Genomic DNA, 27,534 nt, shown 5'->3' with positions numbered 1-27,534 from the left:
CATGCTTCAGCATTTCACCACACACTCCATCAATTCCTGCGGCTTTCCCTGATTTAACTTTCTTCATTGCTTCCACAACTTCTATCCTACTAATTTCTTCCTGTCTTCTCACCCCCCTCCTTCTCCCAGCCATTCCCCAGCCACTTATACTCGCATTACTTCCATCCTCTACGTTCAACAATTCCTTAAAGTGTTCTCTCCATCTGCTCACTTTTTCTCCCTTGTCCACTAGTAATCTACCATTTTTATCTTTCACTCCCCTGCTAACTTCACTTCCACCCTGTCTTACTCTTTTCACCTCTCTCCAGAACATTTTCTTACATTCCCTTCACTATACACTCAAATTTCTTCCAAATTCCTCATCCACTCTCTTCTTACTTTCTCTTACTCTTTTCACCTCTCTTCCTCTCAATATATAACTCTGTCTTCCGTCTCTCAACTTCTTCCACGCCCCTATTTCTCTTCCATTCATTGTATGCTTTTTTCTTTTGTGCCACAGCCTGTTTCACCTCTTCAGTCCACCACGCTGTTCCTTGCACCCCCCTCCGTCTTCTCTTCCTTCCACACACCACATCACATGCTGCACATATTTCTTCTGTAAATATCTTACACACACCTTCCACGTCTCCCATCTGCTCCAATTCATATTTGCCCAGTCGTTCCTCCACTTCTCTCTTATACTCTGCCTTTTTCTCATCCTCTTGTAACCTTTCCACTCTCCTTGCAACTACTCCTTCCTCTCGTCTTTCCCTTCTTCTATTCCTCCAGCTTACTTGAACTTTAATTCTGGCCATCACCAAGTAGTGGTCAGAAAGTCCACTCCCCCAACCTCTATACACTCTTGCATCCATTAAACATCTTCGCATCCTTTCATCCACACACACATAATCAATCATTGCCTTCCTTTCATTCAGTTCACCACCCACCCTTCTCATCACTCGCCATGTATACCTGTGGATCATTTTATGCCTGAAGAGGGTATTGGGTATCACCAACCCCCTCCCAGCACAAATGTCCACTAACGCACTCCCATTCTCATCTATCTCAGCAGGCACACCCCACTCATCAACTATTCCATCCACCTTCACATTCCCAACTTTACCATTCATATCATTAATTCTCATGGCACTTCATACGAAATTATATCAATGTGTGGAGACGTCCTTACATTCCTTTAGGAATACTGAGGCTTAATCTTGCCTTGAAAACCATCGTTACTCAGCTTTCGACGATAAACCTCCCTCAGGGCTCTGCCCTATCACCAACTCTCCTTGCTTTTATTCATCAGTGACCTTTAAGCTCGTACATCTAACCCTATCCACTCGTACCGCTGATGATTCCACCATTCACCAATCCATTCCCGGTTCCACGCAACGTCCTCAGCAGTTACTTTAGCAAACAAGGGATGAGGCTGCTTGGCACCTAATGTCTGACTTGAGCTTGTATCTCTGACTGGGGTAAAAATAATCTTGTTTTTAGTGCATCATAGACTCAGTTTTTACACCTATCAACCCGTCAAAATCTTCCACAGGAGTACCCACTAATGATTAATATTATCCAGCTCAATCCTGCATCATCCTTGAACATGCTTAAGGGGTTTCATTCACTCGGGACTTATCTTGGAAAGATCATATTCTGCATCTCTTGTAAAATCTAGCTTCCAAGAGATTAGGTGTGCTAAGCCGACTCCGTGCCTTCTCTTCTTCTGCACCAGTTGTTGTTGACTTTATACACGGGTTTTATTCGCCCCTGTTTAGAGGTACAACTCTCATAGTGTCGAGGAGGCTCCCCACACACAGCTCTTCTCAATAGGAAGTGGAGTCAAAAGGCAATTCGTCCTCATCAACTCTCCTCCTCTTACTGGCTCCCTTCAATCTCTGTCCTCTTCTTCGCCGCACTGTTCTTCCTCTTTATCTCTTTTCTATTCCTACTTCAATGAACACTGCTCCTCTGAACTGTCTGCTTGCATCCCTCCACCTCTACGACGGGCTGCATAACACTTGCCGTCTGGCAACTATGTACACTCTCATCCCTTTTGCTGTCCAACACTCTAATGCAAGAGTTAAACCGTTACTCCCAGTCACTTCATTTATGCAACTTACGTCAACTTTGGAACTGCCTCCCACTCTGTCTTATTATTTCCTACTTCCTATGAACTCCAAGTCTTTCAAACACAGTGTGTCCAGTCATATTGGAATGAACTGATCTCTAATTTGGCTCTCCTTTGTGTTTTTGTTTTTTATTGGATGGTACGTTCATGCGGGCTCCAAGCCTTTGGTTCCCTTCTTCCTCTTGCCATAATAAACAACAACTGTACGTTCTTTGAAGTTGTGTGTGTGAGTATACAAGGGTTAGGTGGGGCCTGGGTGAGAGTATACAAGGGTTAGGTGGGGCCTGGGTGAGAGTATACAAGGGTTAGGCGGGGCCTGGATGAATACAGAGGGCTTTGTCAAGAGCAAGTTAATAAGCGTTTGAATCCTGTTGGTTATGCTGGTGGGATGGTGTTTGTACTGCGACCCGTGAGCCAGACAGGGTCCATCTTTATAAACAGTGACGGAGCTGAGTCCAAATGTCAGCGAAAGTGGTGGAGTACCCGGTAGTCCAGTCCAAGGTATAAACTCTATATACCCTTACACCTTTATACCCTGCTCTAGTCATCCCACCACCTCGCACCTCAATGTTTGCCTCATCTCTCTACAAGGCAAGGAAACAAAATCCTGGGGAGGCTATATGGTAACTCATCACTGATTTTTGAGCATGTCAAAAGCATATATTTCTTTACGCAAAAATATGTTAAATATGCACTTATTTGGGGAAAATACACATCGCTATATATTAGTCACACACACACACACACACACACACACACACACACACTCCTTTATAGGAAAAGAAAAACTGTCAGCTGGCCCCGAACCAGATCAAACAACGATAGACACATCAAACAGAGAGCGACCTGCCTCCTTTTCCACATTCAACCGCGACAAAAAAATTCACCCCCTCCCAGCCCACAAATCTTTGTCTGTCTGTCTCTCTCAAATCCATGGAAGGGCAGAGTCACCAGCAAGGTTGACTGAGAGATGTCACAGCGCCCCAAGGTCATAGTGTCGACAAAACGGTCACCCTGGGTCGCAGACGCCTTGAGTTACTCCACTTTTTTTTTTTTTTTTTTCGATTTATTGAAGGTGCGTGAATGAGAGTTTGGCCGACTCATTTGGACAGATTTTGTGTTAGCTTATATTCTTCTTTTTTTTTTCTTTTCTGAACCCTACTTCTCCCCATCTATACGAGAGAAAAGAGGTCTAGATGATGATGAGGAGGATAAGAATGAGGAGGTGGAGGAGGAGGATAAGAATGAGGAGGTGGAGGAGGAGGAGGATGTTTAAGATCACCTACTTGTGTGTCGAGGGTGGGACGGTGGAGGTTAGGAAACGGAGAGTTTGTGAAGATGTAGGCACAAGAAAATGTAGCAAACAATCTCGAAAGAACCATTAGATATGTCAGTAATTGCTGTCCTTTGTAATACGAGTTCAGACACAAGAGCGTGAGTGAGGTAAGAAATGAGCAAGTGTGGGAAACTACGCGAAGTACAAGTTTTTGAGACGAAAGAATGAGTGTTTGTGTGTAAGCTGAACTGTGGTGGCGATAGGAAAGTGTTAAGTGCTTAACCGTAGTAGTGGATGTTTGTAAAAAGGGTGCGGTGGTGGGAAGAATGAAAGTGTGTAAGAGAATGGTGGTGACAGTGGGCATGCAGGGAGAGTGTATTGGTGGGGATTAGGTTGTGTGAATGTGAGATGTACGAGTGTGACGGTGACTTAGATAACAGGATAAATCAACCTCCCCCGCACCCCCCCCCCCACATGTAGCCTAATATCCCGATTACATAACTAGCCTCAGTATTTTGACTACGTCGCAAAAGAAGAGCACGGCAAACTTACGCAAGAGCGGTGGGGTACTCCTTAGTAAAGCAGCGATGCCTTCAGTGTACCAGCCGCCTGACGTTGCAGAAAGGTACATTGATTAACAGACCTAACTTGTCGAACTGCATTTGATAACAGGCGTTTAACAGCACTCTTGGCAGTCGATTAGCCTTCCTGAACCACCGGAAATGTAGACTGCACGAGGGTGAAACGGTGAATGGATAAGCAGAAAGAATTAAGAAAAAATAGAAGCTGAGTGAATGTAGGTAGTTTTTAATAGTACAGCAGATTATTGTAGCATCTCTCTCTCTCTCTGTTATTATATCATGACAATCTATTCCCGGTATATGCGCACACTTGAAATGTAAATATGCAGCTACATAAGAGATATTACTTTGGAAATTAACACTGGAAAAATTATAATAGACTGTTTTGGAATGCTCCAACGTATCCCTTTAACGTGTTGGATCAGTTCTTCCAGTTTTAGAAGACTGGCCACGGTAGCAGGTGAATAGCGGATGTTGCCTTCACTCATTCTTACGAATATTATTCCTAACAAATTTATTCGGCCTTAAAGAACATCTCTTCCGATAATTTCCATGATCAAATAGCACTGAAGTGTACCAATAATGATCACTGAATATCATACTGATCGCCAAGCAATACAGGAGTTTAGGAAAATAAAGCAGCATCTCACTTTCGGCACCTAGCGTCGGGGCTGCAGATCAAGGCTGCCATTCGTTCCAAAAATGACACATTGCTATATTTGTTATATATTCAATTTTTACTGTACGTATTTTCGATTGAGTATAAAATGGTAGGGTATTTTTTTTTTTTTTTTAACAATCATTGGTGTATCAGCAGGTGGTGTTTCCCGCACATTTATATTATTAGTAAATATGGGCGATTGTGTATCCAACGCAACGCAACAAGACAACCTCAGTGTGTGTTTATACTGGGTTGGGTGGGGAGTGCTATACACTCTGCCACAATTACCACATTTTGGGGAGTTGAAGTGCTTGTGTGGTGACTCGGTGTTCGCTACAGTTTAAACACAAACCCACAGTGAAACTCTAGACATAGAAATCAAAGTAATACAGTGAAATGGCATAGAAAAACACTTGATTTAGTGGACAATGAAATGATCAGTTCTCGGACTCGCCTAGATGTTTTGGCGCATCAAGACTACACCGTACTGTGGCGATAATGCACGTGTGACGAAAACTGGTGGACTTGGCAGGCTGGAGATTGTGCAGGTGAGTGTGATTTTAATGGTTGGGATTAGGGAGGAAAGGAAAATTGGAAAGATGATAAAGAATAGCCAATGTTTTTGTAAATATTAATATTTGTTTGCGGGTAGGGTCTGTTTATAGGCTGCATGATTAAACTTTACTATTATTTTTATTTTATTATTATTATTATTTTACACCCGTCCTCGTGAAGCAAAACTGGTGTTATAATCGCCGTATATATATATATATATATATATATATATATATATATATATATATATATATATTGTGTGTGTGTGTGGGTGGGTGACAGCATCGTCGTTTTTTGTTTTCCTGAACCATCTGAACATTTTCCTCCAGACACTGTGCTGTTTAAAGATAGGTGCGCCATTATTTGTTCAGTTTTATATTTATTTTTCCTTAATCCTGCTGTGCAAAATAAGCTGGTGAACCTTTCGGATCCACAAGGCTAGTTCTCCCACGCCGACAGATGCCACCAAACACCCGTATTTCACCGATTGTGTGAATACCGACCTGCTTATGCTGAATACAATAGGAGTGGTGTGTGTGTGTGTGTGTGTGTGTGTGTGTGTGTTTTAGATGATAAGTGAAGATTGTATTGGTTAAGGTCTAGGAGTGCTCCCCAAAACAAATATTGATAATTTTATGACATGGATTAAGTTTCATAATTGTGTACCTCATTTTTTGACACCGAGATTCTGCAGAAATAGTTGATTTGATACTCGTATAAATAAGGTTAAATTTTTGTACACTAGAAATCAAAAGCTACAACCAGAGGTGGATTAGAAAGGAAAACTAAATTACCGGTACCTGTATTGTGGTCATCGCAATAACAAACTCCATACACGTCCACGCCCCAGCACAAAACTAATCACGTCCACGCCCCAGGACAAAACTAATCACGTCCACGCCCCAGGACAAAACTAGTCAAACTCCACCACGCCCACACCCTTACACTCAAAACTAATCAAATGAAAGAAAACCATTAGGGAGCCGGATGCTAATCGCCCGCCGGAATATGCTGCCGGCCAAGTCCTTAGATCATATCATGATACCCTGGAGGTTTCATGCTGATTGTTCAAGCCGTTCATGAGATATAATGGTGCTAAAAGCAGACGATAAACACTAGTTGACCTTTGGCGGCTATTTTGGTGACCTTGACCTTGATCTCGAGTGCTCATTTTTGAACTCGTCGAAGATTTTGGCCATTTCTTAGTACCCTGAAGTTTTCATATCGATAGCTCAACCCATTCGTGAGATATAATAGTGCTAAAAGCGGGCGATAAACACTAGTTGACCTTTTGCAGCCATTTTGGTGACGTTGACCTTGATCTCGAGTGCCCATTTTCGAACTCGGACAAGATTTTGGCCATATGTTGATACCCTGACGGTTTCATGTTGATAGCTAAAGCCGTTGATGAGATATAATTGGAACACACACACACACACACACAGAGGCAGGCAAAAGCATAACTATAGTAGGACTCGCGTAAATTTGCGCCTGTGGTGTGGCCCGCACCTGTGTACAGTGTGCCACGTTTTCTATACCATTATCTCTCTCTCTCTCTCTCTCTCTCTCTCTCTCTCTCTCTCCTGGCGGGAGATGTGAGCCACCCTGAGTACTTTTGATTCTTTTATAAGTTGTTTATAATTTTGCTTTCATTTGTTAATTTGGTTTTGTTATATTTAGTGATATTTATCATTTTTTGTATATGGCGACAGATGACCCGTTATTGCTGTACTATGATTTTCATTCATTCATTCTCTTTCCCCTTCCTCCATCTCTCTCTCAGCCTGACAATGCCTCCACCACCACCACCCCCCGTCATGCCGACAATGCATTCAACCTTGCCCCTCTCCTGCCTGCCTCTCTCTCTCTCTTTCTTTTATTGCAAGAGACATTTTGGGTATTTTCTTTTACATAATATTGTATATATTGTAAATTTGACATCATTTCCACACCACCCCTGAGATCAAGGCCACCTACTGGGTGTGCAAGTGTTGCCGCTCGCGAGTGAATAATGTTTTTTTTTTTTTACTTCAGTATTGGCATATGCCTACTATTTTGTCCTACATATTAGCTTATGATTATAAATGTGATTATTCCTCGCCCATAAAATTACGGTAAAAGCCAGTAAATGTAAGCATTTTTCCCTAGCAACACCTGTACAAGCTATGCTTGGGTCTACGGAGGGGTACATACTTTACCTTAGGCCAGACTGGGTGTGTCAGTGTTGCCACTCACAAGAATTATATGAATTATTTCTTTTACTTTGGATATTGGCATATTTCTTCTTTTTTGAGGCTCATTCTCTTATATAACCCATAACTGTAATATTATTACCCACCCTAAAACTACGCTAAAAAACATTAGAAGTGACTACAATTTTTTTTAGCAACACTACAATATGTATGCCATGTTTCTGTGTTACTGTATAAATTTTTTATGCATAATAAGATTACTGTTGATTCATCCATCAAAATACACAAGTGTAAGTTTTATTCATCTGAATTTATCGTATTTGTGTTGCCTTGTACATAAATAGCTTCCGTTTCACATCGCAAGTTGGGGAAACGTGGCACCATTGTACACAGGTGCGGGCCACACCAAAGCCGCAAATTTACGCGAGTCCTACTATAGCACGCCCACGCAGGCAAAAATATAACTATCATGCCCACGCTCACGTCCACGCACCAGTACATAACAGTAATCAAATACCAGGTACAGACACTGGGTGCATATCGGTACCGGTTTGCGATTTTTATCTTACTGGTGATAAAGTTAGGAATTAGATGGCTACAAGAGTGGCTGAAGAGATGGTGGTGTAATGAGAGCTCGGATAACCTATGATGACGTGGTTTGTGTTCGTGACGTACTTCCATGTTACTAGATGCCTGGGGAATGGTAGAGTGCGTTTTGGTGTGTTATAGAGTGTGTAGGAAGTTGAGTGAGTTATTGATATTGTAAGCGGTTGTGTTTTGAGTGCTTTTGGGTAGTGATTAAGCTGGTGTATTCTGGTGTGCTTTGAAATGTGTGGAAGTTGGTTGAGTTCTTCGAGATTCTGAGAGATTGTGTTTCTGAGTGCTTGTGCTGTGTCTATGGTGGAACTCTGTGTGTGTGTGTGTGTGTGTGTGTGTGTGTGTATGTGTGTGTGTGTGTGTGTGTGTGTGTGTGTGTGTAGCTGGGCGTTTCCTGGAGTTTCAGCTAGCTGTTGAATGTGTGTGTGGTTGTCGGTGTCGGTGTGTGGGTATGGCGACAGAGAGAGAGAGAGAGAGAGAGAGAGAGAGATTTTGAGAAAAGCAGAAAACGACCTAGTAACATAATAAGACACAGGAACTTGAAAGACCAGAAAGACCAAATAAGGCACAGGCAGGACGAGACTGAGAGACATATACATAGATTAAGACTGCATTACCCAGCCAGAGGACAGATAGACAAAATGGGACAGGACAAGATAAACTCGGTACTGATAAGGAGATAAAGAGTGACAGGGGTACAGATTAAGACACGAATATCCAGATAGGGGAAGGACAGGGTTACTCTGGCAGAGTAAGGAACAGAGGAGGAGAAGGAGGAGAGTAGAGAGGTAGGAAAGAAAGGAAGCAGGGGGGAAGAGGTAAGGAGAGAGGAGAAGAACTAAGGAGGGAGAGGAAAGAGGGGAGGAGAGGTGGGGGAGAAGTAAGGAGAAAGGAAAATGAGGGTGAGGTAACGAGAAAGGGGAACAGGAAGGATAGGCAAAGGAGGATGAAGCAGGAGGGAAGAGGAGAGATATAGACAGAGTAAGGGTAAATACAGGTGGTGGGGGGGAACTAGGGAGGAGAGGTAAGGGGAGAGGAGGAAGAGAAGGGGGAGGATAGACGTACGGAGAGAGGAGATGTGTGAAACGAGGAGAGGTAAGGGGAGAGGAGGAAGAGAAGGGGGAGGATAGACGTACGGAGAGAGATGTGTGAAACGAGTAGAGGTAAGGAGGAAGAGGAATAGGGGGATGGTAGTAAGAGTGGAGTGCAGCATCTAGTGACAGCAGAGTTTAGTGCCCCGTTGAGATGTTTATCCAGACCCATGACCCCCCCCCAAAAAAAAAAAAAAAAAAAAAAAGTGCAGAGGAGAGGGGCGGTCATAGATGAGGAAAATGAATCGGAATATTAATGACGACGTAAAGATTCTGAGCGACTGGAAATGCACCAGGACAGAGAATGATGGAACCTAGTTTTGAGTGTGAGAAGTGGCCACGGTAAGTCAAGCACATACTCTCCTAATTTCCATGCAGCTTTCCAAGTTTTTATGCGTTACCGGTACCGAACGTTTCGTGTATGTCTTCATCAAATTTTTTTTTTTTTTTTTTTTTTTTTTTAAGCCAAATGCTGTAACAGTAGACTACCACTGTTATCAAACATAATTATTCATGATTGGTATCCTCAGGATTCAGTTTTTTCTTTATTACTTCCGCCAAGGAGGTTATGTTTTCACCCCTGTTCGTTTGTTTGTTGGTTTGTGACCAAGATTACACAAAAACTACTGGACAGATTTCCACGAAGCTTGGTAGAAGAATGGGCCTTGGCCCAGAATAGACTCCATTAAATTTTGGTGCGGCTCCGTATAAAGGTGCGGATCCAGGAATTTGTTTTTCACTTTCTTTAACATTGCGAAATAGGGCATTTTTCGACATTTTCGTAATTTTTTCAGTGAATGTTGCATGGATCTTGATGAAAAAAAATCAGGCATATGTAGGATGTTGGTATCTACGAATGTGTACAGTTTGGAGCGGATCCATATAAAATTCCGGATCTTGCGGATTTAAATATAGTTTTATAGGGGGGTTGTTGGGCCTTGGCGGAGCTATGCGCTCGACTGAGTGCCATTCTAGTTTTTCATGTTATATTCCTGACTAATGTTTCGAGCTGTGCTGTACATGTAGCCCATCCACTCATGCTGATGATTCCATCCTTCATGTTTACATCCACCATCTCTGATCGGGATTCACTGATTATTAGTTCAGTGCTGTTGTGGAGTGGGAGGAGTGTGATAGTGTGACATTCCTTGTGTCCTAACCGCTTCCTTTATTGTTTTCCATTCCCCTTTTACACACACACACACACACACACACACACACACACACACACAGCCTATATAGATAGATAGATAGATATGGAGATAGGTAAATAGATATAGATAGATAAATAGCTAGATAAATTGATAGATTGATAGATATACAGATATTTCGTCTTTACTTTCCTTGTACTTCCCTCCATCATTTTTACAAAATTCTTTGCAGCTCCCACTTCTCATGAGTTAATTCTTATTTCCTTCTCCACCCTACACTCACTCTCTCTCTCTCTCTCTCTCTCTCTCTCTCTCTCTCTCTCTCTCTCTCTGCACCACGGTACGATTTCACTCCATTATCACCGATCTGTAGATATATCCTGCCCAGAATATTTTCCTCTATGTCCACACGATCAGTATCAGTCAAATTTAAGTTCCCTATTGAACAAACTTTAACCTTTTCCGTCCAGTGTTGTGTTTTTAGTTACTTTCACTACCACTAGTGTTATATTGACCTCGGGAAAGCTCACTTTTGCTGAACGGGTTAACAAAAGCTTTATCTAATCCATCTACGTGTAAGTCTGATGAAGTCGTCTGCAGATAACAACTGTATATAGAACATCAATGAACTGAAGGGTTAAAGGAGGTAAAATAAGGACCCAGTGTAGGTTTTCTGTCCAAGTCTCTAATGCAAGAGTTAACCGATACTCCCAGTCCTTTATCGTATATGCAACAGGTCAGCTTTGAAACTCTTCCTTTGTCTGTATTTCTCTCTGCCTGTGACCTCCAGTTTTCCAAACTTCATATATTCAGGCTTCTCGAAATGAAAAGATCTTGAATTTGGCTATTTTATTTTCAGGAAACATTCTTGTTCCCATTTAGTCCTTGGTTTCTTCTTCCTTGCATAAGAAAACTAAAGAGCTGAAGGGATTTGTTTGTAGTTTAATGACTGTAGCAGTGTATAACTAATATCAACATGACTTTAAAAGCTTTAACATTTTGATCTAGATTACTTTGTTTAACTCTTGGTATATCCAAAAGATCTTTAATTGGCACGGGGTACACCTTTCTGTTGCTGTTGTTTTCGCTGTTGATGGTGCTGTGTGTGTGTGTGTGTGTGTGTGTGTGTGTGTGTGTGTGTGTGTTTAGCACAGGCATTATGGTTATGAGTGAGTGGAAGCATGTGGATAAGTGTTGATGTAATATATAAAGTTTTACAAAATTACTAAACTAAGATTAATAAAGTAACTTTTTAAATTGACAATGATTATTTATTAGAACGTTTCTTACTTACTTTTGTCGTCTTTCTCATGCGAAAGTATCAGTACTTCTTGTCAAATTGAGAAAACGACCAGAACCAGATATTTAAAAATAAGTAATAAATAGTTTAGGCAGTTTTTAAAATGGTAGAGGGACGTCGGATAATAATACATTAAAAGTACACACACACACACACACACACACACACACACACACACACACATATATATATATATATATATATATATATATATATATATATATATATATATATATATATATTTGGAGTCTGTGGTACAGTGGTAAACTGTGCATTTTCGTACACTGAAGAACGAGGGTTCGCGCCCCGCCAGGGTAATAAACTTTGGAAGCGTTCTTCTGGCCACGTACTGCATTGGCGGACACAAGGGGTGCTGTGGCTGAACCAGTGTCGCTTACTATAAAGTATACTTGCACCCAGTCGTCTTGCGTGGGCCGATTGCACTTGGTTCACAGACTACACACACATATCCAAAAGCCACTCCAACACTACAATTACACTTACAAGCACTTCCCACCCTACATACAATCTCTGCTAGACAGCCTAAGCCACTTGGTAGAGATACATTGGCTGTACTGTCCCCACTTCGGTAGGGATAGGCCGGTCCTGCAGTGGACACTCAAACGGCTGATATATATATATATATATATATATATATATATATATATATATAGTTTCCAAATATTGTATTTATTGGTTTAAGGCAAGCTATAAAGAGAATGGAAAACACAAGGTGTTAAGCAAAGTGGTAAATGTATACAAATTAAAAAGGAAAATGAATATACTGACATCGTATCCATCTCACCAGTCGCCTTATACGACTGATAATTGACAGGTAACATATCCCTCTAACTCTCCCGCTGTGCATGACCTCCTCACCTCTAACCATACCCCTGCCCTGACCCCGCCCACTGCCTTCGCCTCTTATCACTACCCTGTCCTCTTTCCCCATGCCGCTCCTTCCCACCTATGCATGCCCACCCATACCCACACCATGCCTTGCCCCTTCCTGCATCTTTTAACATATTGCCCTACCCTGCCTTCCTTTCCCTCACCAGTCCATCTAACGACGCACTTTTACCTCCCAGCCCATAACCATCACCTGCCCTGCCCCTCCCTGATTATTATTTGTCATGGTCCTACTCTGTCATTCTCTCTCTCACATCCCCAGTTCTGTTTCCCAACCCTTACTCATACCTTGCCTTACCCCCACCCTTTATCTTTTAGCTCATCCCCTTATTCAGCCTTCCTTTCCTTAGTCTCTCCTAAAGGCTTAAATGCCCCACATGTTATCCCATCAGTACCCATACCATAGCCTGCCTCTCCCTGCTTCTTTTTATTCATACTTCAACTCTTGCCTGCCCCACCTTCCTTTATTTCATATCTCCTCTTAACCCTGGATAGGCATAATTTTTTTTAGTAACATCACAGGCATACCTGGGTATTATTTTCCCAGCCGTGGAAGAAAAAAAAAAGTTCTAATCAATATTTATTCATGAAACTTGGTGTGAGTGTGGAAATAACCTCTTGTTCACACTGATATAAGTATTAAAGATTTTTTAATGAGAGGTAGAAATGTAAAAAAATAATCCTAAGATCAATTAAAAAAAAAAGTTCGAGAGATGACAGAAAAATATATAGGCCTACAAGAGTAAAAACATTTTTTTGTTCTTACTCCTTGCCTGCATCCTCAAAACCTCCCAAACACAGGCTGCTAGCTTCTCTTTTATCAGAAAACCATAAGTGAAAAATGCTACTCACACAATAGGCATAGCCAGATGATAATCACCCGACCACTGTAAACAATCAATGAAGACCGATGTGTAGCGCGTTACCCACCCACTTAACACCAAGTCTCAATGCACAATGCAGCTACTAAGAGAGAGAATGTTCTTGAAATGAAGGAACCATGTGTTTAATACAGTGTTGCAATATCACCGGGTGACTTTCACCCAGGTATGCCTGTCAGGAATAATGTCCAGTCTTCCTTACCCCACTCTTAAACACTGTCCCTTCCCTGGTTTGACTTGTCCACTGCTGCCCAACTCACCACCTCTCCCTTTCTGCCATGCCTCTGCTGCCTTCACATATTAAATCGTTACCGTGCCTTACTCTACCTTTCCCTGCCATCTACCGCCCCACCTCTACTAACCTTCACTTGCCTAATCCTGTCCCTTCTCTGCTCTGTTCTGCCATATTCTTCCGTACTCTTCCCACTATTTTCTATCCTGCTTCCCTCCAAGTCTTATCCTCGCCCTGCCTTCAGCCTTCTTCCCTTCATGCTCTTCTTTTGCTTCCCAGCCACCAAACACGTACATCATTATCAGTTTTATTTCTCATTTCTCACACGCCCTCAGTGCTTTATTATTCTTAAAGTTTTCTTTCCATTCCTTCCATCCCTTATTTCACCCATTCTGTATAGCCTTTTCCTCCCTTTCTCCATCTCTTCCCCGTATGCCTTCCCCTTATTGTTGAATTCCACTCCTTTTATATTTTGTTCTTATCACTGTTTCACACCTTTCTGTACATTGTTTTTGTCTCTTTTATTACTGTCATTTATATCCTCCCTCATCCTGCCAACACTTTATCCCCCTGCCTACCTCCCCTTCTGCCTCCTTGTCTCCTCGTGTTACTCCGCCAGTGCCTGCCTGTCTCTTTGCCTGCTAAATTGTCTGTCCACTTATCTAATAGTAGTTGTTCCTACCTGATTACTGTCTCTTTACTTCCGTTTCTATCCTCGTACACATAGACACACACAAAAACAAACATGAGCACAAGAAAAAACACAAATACGGCGACATACAAACAGAATATTACACATTGTTAAATATATTGTAAACATTCAGACGCTCTTTGGGAATGCTAGCTGTTGTTTAAATGTTTTTGTAGGTCTTCAGTATTAATAATCTTTGTCTTCCCTTAAGTATCACTCTGCACCCACCCTGTACCGTAACTAAAAAATATTTCCTTTTGTTTTTCGTCATCACTTGAGTGTGTAAAGTGCATGTGTTGGTGGGAAATGATGGGAAGATAGTGGGGGTTTATAAAGGCAGGATGGGGGGAGTTGGGGTGGCAGGGGAAGGAAGGTGGAGGTGGTGGTGGTGCGAGATGGGGAGATACTGTGGTATTGATGGCAGGATGGGTGGTGGTAGTGGTAGTGGGGAGATAGTGGGGGTGTTCATGGAAGGACTGGGGGTGTAAGGGTGGCAGGGGAAGGGTGATGATGGTGGTAGTGGTGGTGGTGGGAGATGGGGAGGTAATGGGAGTGTTAATGGTAGGGTGGGTGGCAAGGGAAGGTGGTGGTGCTTTTAATGGGAAATGGGGAGATAGTGGAGATGTTACTGGCAGGATTGCGGGAGTAAGGGTAGTGCGGGGGAAGGATGGTGATGGTGGGGGATGAGGAGATAATGTGTTATGGCAGGAAGGGGGGAGGGAGGTCAGGATGTTAGAGGAAGGGTGGTGGTGTTAATGATGGTGGTGGTGGGAGATGGGGAGATAGGGGGTGATAATGGTAGGATGGGGGAGTGGATGGTGGCAGGAGAAGGGTAATGGTAGGAGGATAGTATGGATGAACAGGCTTAATGATAACTATAGAGGCAGTGGTGATGAAAATGGAAGGAAGGAAGGGATTGTGGTGATGACTGTTGTAGTGGTGAGAATGCTGGTAGATGGAATTATGTATACTGAATTATAAAGTATTCCTGAAAAATGACAAAGTGGCGGTAAGAGAGACAATGTGTGACAATATCCTTATAAGTGTGTACTATATGCTCTAAAGCACAGCTATCACCGCCACCATCAGCGATTTCTCGATGTGAGTCACTCCCTTAATCTGAACAATCTGTGCACTCACTCATTGACTCAGAACGATAATGAGACGAATAACTATTTGCAGTTGGGATAATAAACATACAAAGCTGAGTTTAGTCTCCGTTTGGTATTATATAAAATAAAACGATAGGTTGTGACTTTAAAAACTATATTGTCTGCTACAAGATGACAAAAAACAGTAAAGCTGAGTCAAAAAGTATCATTGATATTTTAACCCACATAAAAGCAGAGGAATTTTGAGTGACTTAAGAAATTATTATTATTTTTTTTTCTGAAAGGTATATTATTACCAGAAGCAAGAAATCAGTATGAAAGCAGCAATAAATGGGGAGGCGTTCAGTAAGTATTAATAAGACAAGAAGAAAACTCGCGAACAGTACAAGACGAAAAAGAAAAGGGATTAGAAGGAGGAGGACGTGGGAGTTTAGGACAAGGAGAAAACAGAATGAAATAGTAATGTCTTTACTTTAGGACAAGGAGAAAACAGAATGAAATAGTAATGTCTTTACTGTAGGACAAGGAGAAAACAGAATGAAATAGTAATGTCTTTACTTTAGGACAAGGAGAAAACAGAATGAAATAGTAATGTCTTTACTGTAGGGCAGTAGTGTCGGACAGAAGAGCACACGCTTTGATTTCTTATAATACTCCTTGCCGCTATCTCCATCCCCCCCTGTATCTCTTAATTTATACCTCCATTCTCTCACCCCACCAGCTCTCGCTTTCCATCTCCGTCTCCTTTCCAGATCTTTCTCTCCATCCCCCTCACCCCTCCTTGTCTTCCACGACCAATACCCCTGCACCCTTCATCCAGCCGTCCTTCTAGCTGCCTCTGGCAGAAAAGACAGTGAAGCAAAGCCGATGTGCTGGTCAGAGTACAGCGGTTTGTGTGTGTGTGTGTGTGTGTGTGTGTGTGTGTGTGTGTGTGTGTGTGAGAGAGAGAGAGAGAGAGAGAGAGAGAGAGAGAGAGAGAGAGAGAGAGAGAGACCTAATATACGACAGTGGATACAGTGTGATAAGCACCACGATCATATACTGAGGTACCGGTAAGCTACCGTACCCATCAGTTATTGTCACACATTGTTCTCTACCCTCACATTTAATCCCTAGACAAATAGACGCCACTCCTGAGATGCACAAAATCACCTTGCAGTAGGAAAAAATATAAAAAAGCAGATATAACCACCACAACCGCCATTTATTGTCTTCCATTATTCTTTATTGTCATGTTTGGTAAATCTCAGACAGGCTCTAGAGTACCTTTCAAAAGTCCTTGTGCAGAAGACGACGGAACGAGTAGTTTGTATAAGATATCAGGTGGCAGTGTAATAATTTTGTGTAGGTGTAGCAGTGTACAGTTCGTTAGTATGAGGTGTGGGAGTTTGTAAATTTGCAGTATTAAGAGTTGGCAGTTTAAAGTCTAGCAGCAGGGCTATGAAGTATCTGTATAGCCTGTATGCTATGCTGTACATCACTTTTCAAACATCATGCTTGATGGTATGATAGATAAACTGTTCTCTTATTTTGCACTGAACAATGGTCAAGTATGGCAAACAATAACCTACTTTGGTGATACTCCTGTAACCCACGTGTGTGTGTGTGTGTGTGTGTGTGTGTGTGTGTGTGTGTGTGTGTGTGTGTGCACGCATTGGTTCTTGATTATTTTTCAGCTTATGTACATCAAGGTAAATTTGTTGTGGTCCTCTTGACTAGAATGCTAAGCTGAGTTTGGTTAGTTACCGTAATAATTTTGCTGTTATTAGACAAAGTTAGTTTAGGTGTTGTTACGAAACAGAGAAAGATAATGTACACTTTAAGTGAGAATACTAAAAATCACTACTGTCCCGTAAAGTTCCAGGTTCAAAACAAAAGAGTTAGGTAAAATTACAAGTTAAAGTTTAATGCTCAAACTAACAACAAAACATTCAGGACTCATAAGGATAATGTAATGGCAAAAAACAGGTTAAATATATGGTTAACTGCAATAGCCTCTATTAACACGAAATTAGCAAGAGTAAATTTATCTAAGTCAGCCCTGATAAAATGAAAATACACCGGGTAATGCTCAGTTAATGCAAGATAAATTATTACAGATACAAAATAATATTAAAACTGATGGACATAAAGATCCCTACATGAATTACAAAAACTTCACTAGGCCTACAAATTAAACTTATGCTACACAGTACAAGAAAAAATGCAACAACAGTTATACTCAAATTACACAGCTGCTAGATGGTTGGAGACTTCCGGAGCACTCGCAACAATAACTGTACAGGGGAGGACAGAGATGTGAACAAAATGAGGAGTAGATCTAAGTGGCAATGATGCAGAGACTGAGCTCATTATATAGGGGCCAGCAGAGCTTGATACAACTTGTAAGAAGGACGCGCAAATGAAGCCATGGGGACAAAGAGCTGATAATCCCGCACTGAATAACAGAAAGGACGACTTACTCTACTATAACGGTAGAAGGGGGGGACTGAGGCAGAACACGCTCGTGATCAAACATGCAGCATACTGTGCGTTAAAATTACACAAAGGATGATGAAATCATAGGCTATGTAACAGTGTATATAATTGATACTAGTCTATTTTAGATTAAATTAGGCTTAGTCAAGACCAAGTTACGAGTAGACGGACCTAGGTTAGCGTGGGTAATTTAAGTTTTATTTGGTACTACTAGAGAGTAGAGGTGGAAGAGAAGTGGGGGAAGTTGGTGGTGGGGGAGGAAGGGGGGGGGCAGGTATTGGAGAACTGGAGAGCCGGCGGTGGGAGAGAGGAACGGGAGAGGAAGAGGGTGGGAAAAGGAGAGGAAAAGGAGGAGGAGGAGGCAGGGTAAGATAGGGAGAGAGGGAGGAAGGGGTAGGTTTAGGGTTGTTGGAGTGAAGAGTAGAGGGAGCGAAGGGGATTACGGAATGTGTGTGTGTGTGTGTGTGTGTGTGTGTGTGTGTTGTAAAATTGTCGTGCCTAGTGAGGTGTTCAGTCTGTGTGAGTCTTTCCACACCTGTGCGTTTTCGTACACTGGAGAACGAGGGTTCTCGCCCTGCCAGGGCGTTCTTCCACTCACGTACTGCTTTGGCGGACATAAGGGGCGCTGTGATTGAACCATATTATAAAGTATGCTTGTACCCAGTCGGTTTGCACTGGCCGATTACACTTGGTTCACAGACTACACATACATCCAAAGCCACTCCAACACTATAATTACACTTACAAGCCCCGAGTCCGAATTCTCCCCAGTTTACGGTAATTCGGAGAGAGTTTAAGTAATCCTTCTACCAGCGAGAGAGAGAGAGAAAGAGAGAGAGAGAGAGAGCCGCAGCAGCAGCGAAAAAAAAAAAAAAAAAAGCATAAATACGCCGCGGTTGTGAGTATCGGTTATGTCTGAGTCGGTTACGTTAGATTCGGTTCTGACAGAGTCTGATACGTCGGGTCAGTTTTTTCTGAGTCGGTTATGTCATTCAGGTCATCGTGGTGTCCAAGGCACAGTCCATATCACAGTCCAAGTTCATAGCCAGGGTCGTCATCCAGGGTCGTCATCGTGGTGTCCAAGGCACAGTCCATATCACAGTCCAAGGTCATAGCCAGGGTCGTCATCCAGGGTCGTCATCGTGGTGTCCAAGGCACAGTCCATATCACAGTCCAAGTTCATAGCCAGGGTCGTCATCCAGGGTCGTCATCGTGGTGTCCAAGGCACAGTCCATATCACAGTCCAAGTTCATAGCCAGGGTCGTCATCCAGGGTCGTCATCGTGGTGTCCAAGGCACAGTCCATATCACAGTCCAAGTTCATAGCCAGGGTCGTCATCGTGGTGTCCAAGGCACAGTCCATATCACAGTCCAAGTTCATAGCCAGGGTCGTCATCGTGGTGTCCAAGGCACAGTCCATATCACAGTCCAAGTTCATAGCCAGGGTCGTCATCCAGGGTCGTCATCATGGTGTCCAAGGCACAGTCCATATCACAGTCCAAGTTCATAGCCAGGGTCGTCATCCAGGGTCGTCATCGTGGTGTCCAAGGCACAGTCCATATCACAGTCCAAGTTCATAGCCAGGGTCGTCATCCAGGGTCGTCATCGTGATGTCCAAGGCACAGTCCATATCACAGTCCAAGTTCATAGCCAGGGTCGTCATCGTGGTGTCCAAGGCACAGTCCATATCACAGTCCAAGTTCATAGCCAGGGTCGTCATCGTGGTGTCCAAGGCACAGTCCATATCACAGTCCAAGTTCATAGCCAGGGTCGTCATCGTGGTGTCCAAGGCACAGTCCATATCACAGTCCAAGTTCATAGCCAGGGTCGTCATCCAGGGTCGTCATCGTGGTGTCCAAGGCACAGTCCATATCACAGTCCAAGTTCATAGCCAGGGTCGTCATCCAGGGTCGTCATCGTGATGTCCAAGGCACAGTCCATATCACAGTCCAAGTTCATAGCCAGGGTCGTCATCGTGGTGTCCAAGGCACAGTCCATATCACAGTCCAAGTTCATAGCCAGGGTCGTCATCGTGATGTCCAAGGCACAGTCCATATCACAGTCCAAGTTCATAGCCAGGGTCGTCATCGTGGTGTCCAAGGCACAGTCCATATCACAGTCCAAGTTCATAGCCAGGGTCGTCATCCAGGGTCGTCATCGTGGTGTCCAAGGCACAGTCCATATCACAGTCCAAGTTCATAGCCAGGGTCGTCATCGTGGTGTCCAAGGCACAGTCCATATCACAGTCCAAGTTCATAGCCAGGGTCGTCATCGTGGTGTCCAAGGCACAGTCCATATCACAGTCCAAGTTCATAGCCAGGGTCGTCATCGTGGTGTCCAAGGCACAGTCCATATCACCAGGGTTGGGGTCAATTAATTTTTATCAATTCAATTAAATTCCAATTCAACGTAAAATGTGAATTATTCAATTCAGTTCAATTCCAATTCATTTAGAAAAATAAATGTTCAATTCCAATTCAATTCAATTCATAAGCTTGTCAATTCAATTCAATTCCAATTAATTTAATAATACTTTTTCAATTCCAGTTCAATTCAATAATACGTTTTCAATTCCAGTTCAATTCAATTTATAAGCCTGTCAATTCCAATTGAAGGTACTTATTTAAATCTTATGCCACCCAGGTACTCCCAGTAATATCAAGAGGAAAAATAAAACTGTTTATTCATTCACATATCTATTTTCCAAAAATTTGTCACCAACTTCAAGGTTACATACTGTATATTGTTAATATTAGATCTCAGTTTTCATGTTTAACAAAGAACTTCCTTTAAATCAACAACACTGTTGCAAGTCGCAATACTATCCAATATCCTTAACATAAAACTTACTTCTTTTTTTGAAACAAAAATTAGAATTTCAAAATTGGCCCTGGAAAAATGTTACTCAGAATTACATCTGATCATCATCAATTCTTCAAATTTTTTGTCACCTAAATTGCACCTTTCAGGCCTGAAAAGCTTGCCAGCAACAGAAAACAGTCTTTCAACAGGAGCCGATGTAGCAGGAATGGCTAGGTACTTTGTTGCAAGTATAGTGAGGATGGGAAGCTCACTTTGTTTGGCCTTCCAGTAGCCAAGGGGATCACTGTCTTCTTGTATACATGGTTGGCTGAGGTAGAGTGAAACCTCGGTTTCTGATGGTCTTGCTGTTGGTGCAGAGGACCGGTTCACCAAAGCAAAGAATTTGTTCCTTTTCATCGGTGGTGGTTCTTCAGGGGCAGTAGATGAAGAAGCCCCACACCCACTGCATGCTGCATTCAGTGCATTGTATTTCCTAGTCAGAAGGTCACGAATGTCTTCGACTTCATTGTCATGGCACCAATCCAGCTTGTAACGTGGGTCTAAGGTGGCAGCTAGCTGGAAATCCTCCATAGACTCAAACTTACTCAGGCGAGTTTCTGTAGAGGCCTGCAGTGTAGAAACAAGTTTGCACTTATGCACTTCATGAAGATTAGCTAAAGCAGCCCGAAGGCCACGGACACTGTTAATTACCAAACTACATGTCACCATGTTTTGTCCCTGAATCTGATCTGTTACGTACTCAAATGGCTCAAGTATATCACAAAGCTCTTTTATGGTGTTCAGCTCATACTGTTTCAACTTGTAAGGAGTGTCAAGTTTGTCCCACACATCAGATGAAACACGTAGCACTGACCTTATCATCATCAGCTGGCTATTCCAGCGTGTACATGTTGCCATCTGGAGCTTTAATTCATTTGATAGAACTTCTGTAGCAGTTGTTGATTTCCTACAAAAACTAACTAGCTTTGCTACTTTTGTCAGAAATTGCTTGATCTGACTATCGTTCTCCAAGCCATCTTTTACCACAAGCTGCAAAGTATGAGCAAAGCATGGACTGCGATTTGGGGGTAGATATTCATACACTGTAGACTTCGTAGGTGCTGTATCATCAGATGGAAGGGTATCACAGACATTGACACCAAAATCATCACCATCGTCATCATCTTTAAGTTGCTCCATTGGGAAAAGAGTAAATGCCTTCACCATATTTGCTGCGTTATCTGTAACAATGGTAGTTACCTTACTCCCAACATTATAGAGGGCCATTGTTTCTTGATAAAGCTATAGATATTTTCTGAAGTATGGGCGCCTTTAAAGCGACGGCATGCCAGCATAACACTATTCATGTTGTAGTCAAGTATGAAATGACCAGTTACACCTATAAAGGACCTCATATCCCTACTGGACCACAAATCAACTGTCACACATAAACTCTGGGCTTTCTGTAACTTGGTCTTCAACCGGGACTGAACACTGTTTGACTTTTGTAGTAGAAGTACACTACTCAGATGCTTACGACTAGGCATTGAAAACTTTGGCTCTGCAGTCACCATGAGCATGCGGAATCGCTCACTATCAACCAGGGATAGAGGAAGGAAATCATGTGCAATAAAGTTCACAATACAGTTAGTAAGTTCAATCTGCCGTGAGTTGGTGGATGTCCACTTGCTTCCTTTGGTACTGCCTTTCATGAAGTTAACCATTGAGGGCTGTTGTGGATCTGCTGGTGGAATATCGAGCTTTTCATAGATTTCTGAGTGGTTCTTCTGAAAAGAAAAACAAGGGAAAATAAATTATTTAGTTTTACAAGGCTCTGAACAAAACTTCCCACCCATGTACAGAGTTTACATATAAGACTGTTAGGGGATCCAGGTGGCTTGACTGATATAAAAATGGAAATTAATCCATAGAGCTAAGCCATATTACTATATAACCTCGCTAGAATTACAGGAGACTGCTACACTACTTCCCTCCAAAGGTGGCCATTGGCCAGCGATGGATTCGAACTACCGACCATCAGATCAGTAGCCAAGCGCTCCACCAGCCGAGCTACCCAGAGCCCCAGCTCGGTTGGTAGAGCGTTTGGTGACTGACCTGATGGTAATAGTTCAAAATCTGCTCGGTTGGTTGAGCACTCAGCAACTGATCTGATGGTCGGCAGTCCGAATCCACTACTGGCCACAGTATATTTTATAAAAAAAAACTGTTTTTCCTTTTTCTTTTTTTTATACAACTAATACATATCTTACAACAAATAACTCTGTCTCAATCTGTTTTGGTTCAGCTTTTAAAGAGTTAGGCTAGGTTAGATAGGTACAGTACCAAAACCAAAAGCACACAAAAGAGGCTACATTACAGCATATTTTATTGAAAACCAGTTTTTCCTGTTTTCTTTTTTATACAGCTAATACATGCCTTACAACTAATAACCCTATCTCAACCTGTTTTGGTTCAGCTTCTAAGAGGTTAAGTTAGGCTAATTAGGTACCAGTACATTACCAAACCCAAAGGCACAAAAAGACAATATTACAGTATATTTTAACAAACACCTGTCTTTCCTTTTCTTTTTCATACAGCTAATACATACCTTACAACTAATAACCCTATTTCAGCCTGTTTTTGTTCAGCTTTCAAGAGGTTAGGCTAGGTTCTAGTTAGGTACAATACCAAACCCAAAAGCACAAAAAGATATTACAGTACAGTATAGTTTATGAATGACTGCAACTGCACTAATAACTATAAATATCAAATGTGTTGACTTAAACCAAATAAACAAATACTGTAAGTACTAAGTACACTGAAAAAGTGTAAAGAAAGAGGGTAATAAAATTCTCTCTCTCTCTCTCTCTCTCTCTCTCTCTCTCATACAGTAGTAGCCATAGTGTACTGAATATATAAAGAAATTCTTAATTTCTTCTGTCTAAAATACTAATCAGGTACTACTAAAGTAACCAAATGCTCACCTCTAAATGCCTCCTGAAGTTTGATGTTGCTTTGGTAGATCCACCAACAGGCTGGTTACAGTGACGGCAAACAGCTTTAAGGTTTCCTGGTTTGCATTCACTAGAACTAGAAGGCATGTTGAAATGGCTATGTACATTTGATTTTAGTGGCATTTTTGTCACAGGATTTGTTTTTTAAAGCAGAGTAAGCCACTTATCATAGACCAGCTGCCAGTGGTTTCCACCACACTACTGAACTTTGCACGCTGGCCAACAGGGTATGGCAGGTTAGGCAGGACATGTACTGGACATGTACACACCAGCTCATCCAGGCAAACTGACAGGATTCAAACCTGCCATTCTTGAACATGACATCATACAATTTTTTTTTAAATAATTGTAGAGACAATTATAAGGAAAAGAACACATTCTTAAATAGCCTATATTATTAAAACATAGGCTATATGTAAAGAACATAGTTTAAGTTTACCAGGCCTACTGTGATATGATTACATGAATAATGTTGCCAAACATCACAATATAATTGAAATAAAGCTATGTTATGCATACATTGTTGGCACTTGCCAAGTTGCCAGTAAACTATACAGTATTTTATAATGTATGATCACAATATTTATTTTTAGTAACATCAATCAATTCATATCAATTCATTGCTATTAATTGGTATCAATTCATATCAATTCATGCTATTAATTGGTATCAATTCCAATTCAATTCTGTTTATTTCGATATCAATTCCAAATCAATTCAATTATTTTGAAAATATTTTTTTTCAATTCAGTTCAATTCCAATTCATGCATTTTTCGCATCAATTCCAATTCATGCATTTTTCGCATCAATTCCAATTCAATTCCAATTCATTTCATAATTGACCCCATCCCTGCATATCACAGTCCAAGTTCATAGCCAGGGTCGTCATCGTGGTGTCCAAGGCACAGTCCATATCACAGTCCAAGTTCATAGCCAGGGTCGTCATCCAGGGTCGTCATCGTGGTGTCCAAGGCACAGTCCATATCACAGTCCAAGTTCATAGCCAGGGTCGTCATCGTGGTGTCCAAGGCACAGTCCATATCACAGTCCAAGTTCATAGCCAGGGTCGTCATCCAGGGTCGTCATCGTGGTGTCCAAGGCACAGTCCATATCACAGTCCAAGTTCATAGCCAGGGTCGTCATCCAGGGTCGTCATCGTGGTGTCCAAGGCACAGTCCATATCACAGTCCAAGTTCATAGCCAGGGTCGTCATCGTGGTGTCCAAGGCACAGTCCATATCACAGTCCAAGTTCATAGCCAGGGTCGTCATCCAGGGTCGTCATCGTGGTGTCCAAGGCACAGTCCATAGCACAGTCCAAGTTCATAGCCAGGGTCGTCATCCAGGGTCGTCATCGTGGTGTCCAAGGCACAGTCCATATCACAGTCCAAGTTCATAGCCAGGGTCGTCATCCAGGGTCGTCATCGTGGTGTCCAAGGCACAGTCCATATCACAGTCCAAGTTCATAGCCAGGGTCGTCATCGTGGTGTCCAAGGCACAGTCCATATCACAGTCCAAGTTCATAGCCAGGGTCGTCATCAGGGCACCTCAGCTGTCACCTGGTTAAGGGCAGCAACTGGGAGGGGAGGGAAGGGGGAGGGGAGGGCAGATCCATGATTCATGACGCACCCAGGTCCCGGATCCTGGTGTGATGTCACTCCTCATTTCACTGGATTTACAGCAAGGGGAAGGGAGGGAAGGGGAGGGGTGGGTAGGGGAGGGGAGGGGAGGGCAGATCCATGATTCATGACCCACCCAGGTCCCGGATCCTGGTGTGATGTCACTCCTCATTTCACTGCAGGGGGAAGGGAGGGGAGGAGAGGGGGAGGAAGAAGGTAAGGAAGGGAACATGATCACTCACACACACGTCACATCCCGGATCACGGCCTGTCTCCCGTTCCGTGATTCGTGGCACACCGAGGTTCCGGGCCCCAGATGACACCACTCCTCACTTCCCGGAAAGGTCAAGCTTTCCCCGTTCCGCGACCACACACACGTACAAATATACATTTACAAATATACATACACACACACACACACACATACAAATATACTTTTACAAATATACATACACACACACACACACACATAGTACACACACACACACACATATATACATACACACACACACCGCCCAGCCGCTCTTGCCTTGTGCGGATACAAGCAGCTTCACCTGTGCGTCGGAGAGTCGATCTCGCCCGCCACGGTTGGATCAGCAAACCCTTACCGACTCGGCTGTCGCAACTGGACAAAGAAAAGATTTTTGGAACTTCTACTTTACAATCCGAACAGCATTTTCCGGTCATACCTTCCTGTTCAACATCAGTGTACACTGAAATTACGCTTATTGTTGTTGCTGAAGAATATAAACGATTAATATGCGTGTTGTAGTAAAAAAAAATTAAAAGGTCTGGTTAACATACATTGCACTAATCACTTCTGGTTAAGCTCTTGGGTTCAGCAAGCCTTTGTACACATCATCAAGGGAAATACGTTGTTAAAAATCACTCGTATTAGAGACAAATCCTTGGTAAAATACGGGGCATAAACATTTTCTCGTATATATTCAATTGTACTCGTGCTTACTCGTCCAAATTTTATGGTGCCGGCTTTCTCACAGCACTGTTTTCTTTTTCAAATGTTTCTTCGTTGAATGATATATATAATGATGAACATTAAAGTTATAATGTTCAGATTTTCTAAGGGAGGTATAAAGAGAAGAATAAGTTCATACTGGAGGGGAGGCAAAATGACGGCAATGTATGAACATGAGAAAAGTATTATATTATTCAATGAAGAAACATCTGTATACTAAATTTATTCTGTTATAAATGCAATATTATCGTAAATGAACTAATTACCAGGAGTAAATATTTATGCGTTATTAATATCCTTGGCTGGTTTCCTGGATATTTATGATATATAAACATCCTTTCAATTGATTCTGTGTAGCGAGTCTTGCTAAACTCGATGGCATCAGCTAATATTAAATGCTCTACGTAACACCCGAGTTGATGACTACGTAGTCCCTTCCACAGCTTGTAAATAAAGTGACTCAGGAGTCAGGATCATTAACTCGAAAACTCTGGAGTCTCCCTAACATCTCTACATTAGCGAATTATATGGTTTTCTGCACCTTACTATATTTAGGTATGTTGTTTGTATATTTCCCATATCAAAAGGTTTTACTTGAATGTAGTAGAAGATTCTTGTTGGCACAGAAGCATATCTTCCCCAGCAATTTGCTCTTCATGTCGCTCCGTATTATTTCGTATGGTAGACAGCGCGTCTTTGAACTCTACCGGCAATCTTTGAGGACCATTTGTATGGTGAAAAATAAACATGTATACGTATTATTCTATGAAGTTTTGCCTAGAAAGTTTTTTTTTTTTTTTAATGATTAGAAAGAAATCTACCGTAGTGCACCAGAGTTGCAAAGCCAATGTTAAACACTGAACGCAATAACATTATCGTTCGTGCATATCATACTAGTGTTACCTTGACATCCAACACAGCAGTAGTATCAGCATTACTTATTTACATGTTCTGTATTTCGTGAGCCATGGACGTAAAGCTATGGTGCTAATATTATGTGGCTAACAAGAAAGTATCAAATCCCTGAACGACCACTGATAGAGACATGATTGAGTCTTTGCAACCCTGTTCACAAGGCGTAATGTAGATGCCTAAGTCTGGGCCAGGAGTACGAACACTGCAGGCTGCAAGTAGATTGGTTGTTGGTTTTTGAGCATGACCTCACTGATAGTTGTCGTTCAAGTGTTGATCGTTCAGTTACAATGTTCTACACAAATAATCATACACTTGATACATACATGCAGTACTACCAGCCAAAAACAACCGGTTAGTCAGACATTCGAGAGGAGTCGACTATACAGAGTTTGT

The 27,534-nt window shown here is 42.2% G+C and overlaps 1 pseudogene; it reads right to left on the bottom strand.

Moving 5' to 3' along the window:
- Positions 1-20,717: 20,717 nt before the first annotated feature.
- Positions 20,718-23,755, bottom strand: LOC145407575 (E3 SUMO-protein ligase ZBED1-like; annotated as a pseudogene).
- Between the last annotated feature and the right edge of the window lie 3,779 nt (positions 23,756-27,534).

The sequence above is a fragment of the Coenobita brevimanus genome, chromosome 73, assembly GCF_032717465.1.
Source record: "Coenobita brevimanus isolate Jiangsu-jjx chromosome 73, ASM3271746v2, whole genome shotgun sequence".
NCBI lineage: Eukaryota > Metazoa > Arthropoda > Malacostraca > Decapoda > Coenobitidae > Coenobita > Coenobita brevimanus.
The sequence above is the reverse complement of the archived record's forward strand: the minus strand, read 5'-3'. Positions and strand labels throughout refer to the sequence as shown.